This window comes from Arvicanthis niloticus, chromosome 28 (genome assembly GCF_011762505.2).
Source record: "Arvicanthis niloticus isolate mArvNil1 chromosome 28, mArvNil1.pat.X, whole genome shotgun sequence".
Taxonomy (NCBI): domain Eukaryota; kingdom Metazoa; phylum Chordata; class Mammalia; order Rodentia; family Muridae; genus Arvicanthis; species Arvicanthis niloticus.
Window position 1 is genome coordinate 11,097,545 of NC_133436.1, and position 6,286 is coordinate 11,103,830.

The window sequence follows — 6,286 nt, forward strand, 5'->3', positions numbered from 1 at the left end:
CCTTTCCTGCCAGAGCCCGCCCCTCTCAGGCCTGGCGGTTTCTCTGCAAAGGAAACATTCAAAACTCCAGAACGTGGCATGGATCTTCCCTAGGGTGTGTGCCTGTCAACAAGTCACCAGTTCTGGAAGAGCTAAGGGGAATGTGTGAGTTGCAGGAAGCCCACGGAGGACTTTCCTGGAGAAGGCTGTTTACCAGGAGGCGCGTGCGTGCGTGCTTTCAGGTCCTTATTAATGTCAGTCTTGGTGACTGTGTTCGTCTTCTTGGCGATCTTTTTAGCTCCATGCAATCCCGCGTTCCCAAACACCGGAACCATTGCTGGCTGCAGTTGAGGAGGTAGAAAGTCCCAGATTTTAAAGATACAGCTTTTAATTCAAGGATTGTGGCAGGTGGGTGGCAAGTTAATGATCCAGGTTTTCAGACAGAATGGAAACCTTGTAACACCTGCATGAGGTCCTGTCTGGGCAGGGATCCTCATCCTGGAGAGTAGCCCTTTGGGGACAGATGGCTTTTTTTTTTTTTTTTGTCCAGGAAGAGAAAACCCTGTTACACAGAGGATGGAGTGATTTATGTAGACAGTTTAAAGGGTGTTTCGCAGCTCTGTGGAATGCAAGAGGCAGCATGATTTGAAGGTACAGTATACTTAAGGGCAAGTGTGGAATGCACCAAATGTTTTCCTTTTCTACATTTAAGCAAGTTTCAATCCATTTCACTGACGAAACCGGTTAACCATGTACAAATGTGTGACTGCCTGAGCCAATCTGCCATACCAAGACTCCATGGAAGCAACGATTTCTCTCAGCACTTGGGATCTGGTGTCGGAATAAACTGGTCACTACTGCCTTTTACAGAGTAAATGTCTTCCTTTATCTCTCTGATTTAAAGATAATGTATTTTGGAGGGAGGGAGAACATGCCCTAATTTTCATTCCACTGCAAAGGATTATAATAAAATATTTGCACTGGAAATAATTTCTATTTTATAGAAATTAAATGATCTCTTTTGGAAAGCATGGGTTTTGGGCAAAGTAAAACTGCATTTTTTTTTTTTTTTTCCTTTTAAGTGTTTTAGGGACCAGAATTTAGTGGTTAGGAGCACTTACTGCTTTTCCCGAGGACCAAGTTCAGTTCCCAGCATCCAGTTGCTGGCTCACAGCTACTTGAAACCCCAGCTTCAGGGGATTTGGCACCCACGGGTGCCTATACACGGGTGCACATGGTACCTAGAAGTTCATGCAGGTTCATGAACACAAAAACAAAAATAAATCTAAAAGTATCCCAAAAGTCCATGCTTCAGTGAATTGCATATCTAGTGGCAACTGATTTAAAACGTTGATTTCATTGTAAACACGTCTTTTTTATTTTGAAATGTTTCAGGCATACAAAACCTCCAGAGGATTATGTAATAAGTCTCTTCTGTGTTCTACCCAAGAGATAAAATATTACAGATGTAACTGAAGCCCCCATGTGCCTGCCTGCTTGCTTGCTTGCTTTCTTTCTTTCTTTCTTTCTTTCTTTCTTTCTCTCTCTCTCTCTCTCTCTCTCTCTCTCTCTCTCTCTCTCTTTCTCTCTCTCTCTCTCTTTCTCTCTCTCTCTCTCTTTCTTCTTTTTTCTTTTCTTTTTTTCTTTTGTTTGTTTTTTGAGACAGGATTTCTCTGTGTAGCCATGGCTTTTCTGGAAATCACTCTGTAGACCAGGCTGGCCCCAAACTTAGAGATCACCTGCCTCTGTCTCCCAAGTGCTGGGACTAAAGGTGTGTGCCACCACTGCCTGGAAAGCCCACTGTTACTAAATTCAGTCCTTTTCCTCACCTTTCAGAGATAACTGTTAACCTGTGTTCAGAGTTTATCATTTCTGTGCATTAAAACCAAAAACCAAAACAGTCATGGGGCTAAAGAGATGACCCAATGGTTAAGAGTACTTCCTTCCATTTCAGAGCTCATAGGAGATGCTACGCCCTACTCTGGGCTCAGATGGTGTACTATAGTCACATGTGCACCTGTCTACACACAGAGATATATAATTAAACATAAATGTCTTTCTTTAAAAAAAATCAATGCTTACACACAAACACACAAAGCATCCATCATGTGGTGTTGATTCGAATGTTTCCAATCTTTCTATAAATACTGCATATTGCAGTATCATATTGCAGTTGTATTTTATTTATTGAAGATACAGCCATCTATATATACATTTATATATCCCTTTATATGTATATGATATATACCCATATACAATATATATATATATATATATATATATATATATATATATATATATATAACTATATTTCTCTATATAGCTCTATTGGTTATAGGAACTGTTTCTTTTGATTCAGTCTCTGCCAGCAAATCTGCTGCCTAGACATCAAAGTTTCTCTTGATGGATCTTATTTGCTCTGACTTTTTCTCCAGCATAAACAAGGTTGGTGTGAATCTATTGTCATGTCTCATTGTGTTCAGGACTGGAAAGATTTTGGAATTCTCTTCAAGCATAAAAGATACTACTTTAAAACACTTTTTGATGCCGGGTATGGTGGTGCACGCCTCTAGTCCCAGCACTTGGGAGACAGGGAAAGGAGAATTTCTGAGTTGGAGCATGGAGCGGTCTATGGAGAATGTTCCAGCACACATAGGGCTACACAGAGAAACCCTGATGTGAAAAACCAAACCAAACCAAACCAAACCAAACCAAACCAAACCAAACCACAACAACAAAACCCAAACAGAAAACAAACTAAAAACATTTTTGTTACATTGTATTTTGTGTTTTGTGTGGTGTGTGTGCATATGTGTATGCATGTGTGTGTGTATGCATGTGTGTGTGTGTGTGTATTCAGTGGAGTTCAGAGGGCAACTTTCAGAAGTCGGTTCTTTTTAATACCATGTGGGACTTGGGTGTGGAGGGGGTGCAAGTAAGCCCAGGTCATGTGACCTGAAGGCCTGTGATTTCACTTGCTGAGACATCTCACCAGCTCCAGACCCTCAATTTTAAATTTAACATTATATTGTGCACATCTTACCATATCACTAAATATTCGTTTTAAAACACTGTGTAGATGACCAGTCACGGCCAGGCCACTTCTTTGGTTTATTCAACTTGTTAAACATGTAGACAGTGATTTCTGACCACTCTCACCAGAAATGCTCTGCGGAAGGACAATTTGGTTGTAAATAAAGGCACTTTTTGATTACCTTCATGGTAATTTTAGTGGCTGAGTCAGTTCTTTTGTTGCGGGAGCAGCTAATATCCTTCAGGATACAATAAAAACGTTTACATTTTTTTGTGTGTGGATACACATATAGCTACAGGTGCATGTGTGTCAGTGGACATTCCTCAGATGTCATTCTTCTTGTTTCTTTGCGATAGGGTTCCTCACTGGCTTAGAATTTGCCAAGTAGGTTAGGATGGCTGGCCCACTTATCCCTGCCTCCCCAGTATTGAGATTACAAGCCCATTACTGCCATTAATGTAGATGTAGTGCTTGAACTTGGAGCTACATGTTTACGGCGCAAGCAGTCTATAGAGTGAGATGTGTCCCCAGCTGGAAGTCCTTGTTTGGCCTTCAGGGGCTTGGATCTGTCTGGGATGGTAAAGGGAGGGAAGAAAAGACAAACACACACAGACATATGGATGTGGAGAGCATCTCTTATGTACTGTGTGAAAGCATCACTTGTCAATAAAAAGCTGATGGCCTATTGGATGAGGCAGGGAATAGAAGGCGGGACATCCAGTCAAGAGAGATAGGAGTTCTGGGAAAGAGTGAGAGCAGAGGATTTCACCCTGGGCTTGGAAGAGACAGACAAACGGAGGAGAGGTACATACCTATGTGGAAGACAGAGTATATTAATGGAATATATAAGTTATGAGCTAGTCGGTGAATGAGCCAAAGCTCATTTATTCATAAATAATTAAGTCTCAGAGTTGTTATTCAGGAACAAAGAGCCTGGGTAGAAAAGTTCATGGCTACACTTGGAGGCACAGAAAAGCTGGCGTTGGGTGGTCTGGGATCTTGGATGGAAAAACTGTAGCATCCTGGAAGCTCAGCATGTTTATTATAGAGAGTTCGACAGAGAGACAGGGTTAATGGGGTAGGGGAGGGTTTGCCATTCCTCCATGCATCTGACATCACTGTGCCCATGTCACAGCATTCAGAGCCTCACACATTTAGGGCTTTCTTCCCTCCCCACACTCGACTCTCTTAATGTAACACTTAATGGTCTTCCTGCCAATGCATAGGGTAGCTGCATCATTTTCCTGTCTTGGGTGACTGGGTGTTGCAAACTTATTGTTGTACATAGCTCCGTTCTTTCAGCTGTCACCATCAACTGCTGGCTGTAGGCTCCAACAAGTGACTTCCCCTATGGCATCTGTTTACTCCTCAGCAAAAATGGAGCCGACAGAGCTAAGCAGTTCATCGCAAGCCCAGAACAAAGGATTCAACTACTTCACTTGAGTTGCTTTATTTAATGACCTCCTTCCTCCAGTGTTGATCACTGTTTCCATTGTAGAGATGGTTAGACAGAGGGAGGGAGGGCTGAAATAAATCCCTCAGGTCGCAATCAATGATTGACAGATCCATGATTCAACCGAGTAGACTTTTCTCAGAGCTCACTTCCTTTAAAATCATTCTCTCTCTCTCTCTCTCTCTCTCTCTCTCTCTCTCTCTCTCTCTCTCTCCCCACCCCCGGCCCCTCTGGCTCTTATCAGCTCAATTTAAACTTGTGAACATTGTGACATTTCAGTTTTAAATATTTCAGAATTATCACACTTAACAGTAATTTAAGATCACCTAACATGCAATGTGTGTGTGTGTGTGTGTGTGTGTGTGTGTGTGTGTGTGTATGTGTGTGTACATCTCCTAAAAACAGACACCTTGGATTTCAGTGGGCACCCTGCTTTACTAGGTAATGCAAGTTGTTTCCTAACAGGCTTTCCTTTCCCACCCAGCCCCGATCTGTGTGAGAATCTCTATAGTTTTATAAACTCAACCACACTGTGTATTGCTAGAAGACAAGAGTTACTTATCTGGTGAGGTTTGAAATGACTTGCATGTGCCTGATTGTTTATGAGCTTGAACTTATGAAACTATTCTTCTCCACCCTTACGAAAAACTCCTGCTCGCTTCTGATCTTCATTTTGAAAACGGTTTGTTTGTCTTGCAGGCCTTTCTCCTCAAGCTGGAACGTGGTACGGCAGATTCTCACTGCATCCTGATTACCCAGTGACTCCGTCTCCCTAACAAATGGCCCGTGGAGAATGAAGCGGAAAGCAGAAATGCCCTCCTCAGAAGTGATTATGTGGAAATGTGGACTCCAGGGGTGGAAAGTGAAGCATGTAGCTTTGTGCTGAGCTGTGTAATACGTCAGGGCTCAGAAGACCGCCTGGACAGGTAACAGGCAGCAGCAGCCTATATTTAGGGAAGAGAGATGAGTGGAATTCCATGTGCTGTTGTCTACCTGTCCTGTTTCCAGGTGTTGACATCTAAATTATGAGCCCAGTCATAGGCACCCTCCATGTGCTTCCTCGGATTTTCTTCTGGTCCTGTAGACACTGGAGAGACTTCAATCATCAGGGCCATGACTTACTCTATTTCCACCCATCCTGAGCACAGAAAATCAATAAGAGTATCATTTAAAAACCCACCCAAGGCCTGAAAAGAGCCCATTACAAGACGTTGAAACCAAAATAAAGGAACTTCAGAGTTGGGAGGTGTCTGGAATGTGTTGTTATTTTCCTGTGACTCAGAGAGATCTGTTTGTAGCTATGTACTTTCGGTTGCTAGTGTGGAATTCAGCCTGGGCTGTTAATCTAGACTTTTTTTTTTTTTCCCAGATAGTACACAAGATGGACTGCCTTGGCTTATTCATGCTGCAGTGTGAGAAAACTTGAAAAGAGGATAAAAGTAATGATAAATCACCCATTTCTCTCCCTTAGCATATCCAGGTTAAGGATTTAAACTCAAAAGTACAAGTCGCCTTACAGTGATTTAAAGCAGTTTCTGCTGCTTACCTGTGCCACTGTAGGAAGTAGGATTTTGTTTGTTTGTTTATTTGTTTTCAAGACAGGGTTTTTACTATGCCCAAACATTCTGTATAGACCAGAGTGGCCTCGAACTCATGGAGGTCCACTTACTTCTGCTTCCCCAGTGCTGGAATTAAAGGCATGTACCACCAGGTCTGGTCTTAGAACTATTCTTATAAATGGGGTAAAACATGCTGTTTGTAGCCCGGTGCCTCAGTGTCCAGTCTCTGATCTGAGTGTGTTTGGAAGATTTCAGACAGGA

General features: G+C 42.3%; 1 long non-coding RNA gene across 4 annotated transcripts; it reads left to right on the forward strand.

Moving 5' to 3' along the window:
* Positions 1 to 30: 30 nt before the first annotated feature.
* Positions 31 to 5,709, forward strand: LOC143440090 (uncharacterized). 4 transcript variants are annotated; one of them, XR_013107983.1, is made up of 3 exons: positions 31 to 387; positions 530 to 850; positions 5,166 to 5,709. It is a non-coding gene; the product is annotated as an uncharacterized LOC143440090 (long non-coding RNA). The 4 variants fall into 4 exon arrangements; XR_013107984.1 differs by having other exon boundaries at positions 32 to 334; XR_013107981.1 differs by having other exon boundaries at positions 52 to 387; positions 530 to 630.
* Positions 5,710 to 6,286: the final 577 nt, after the last annotated feature.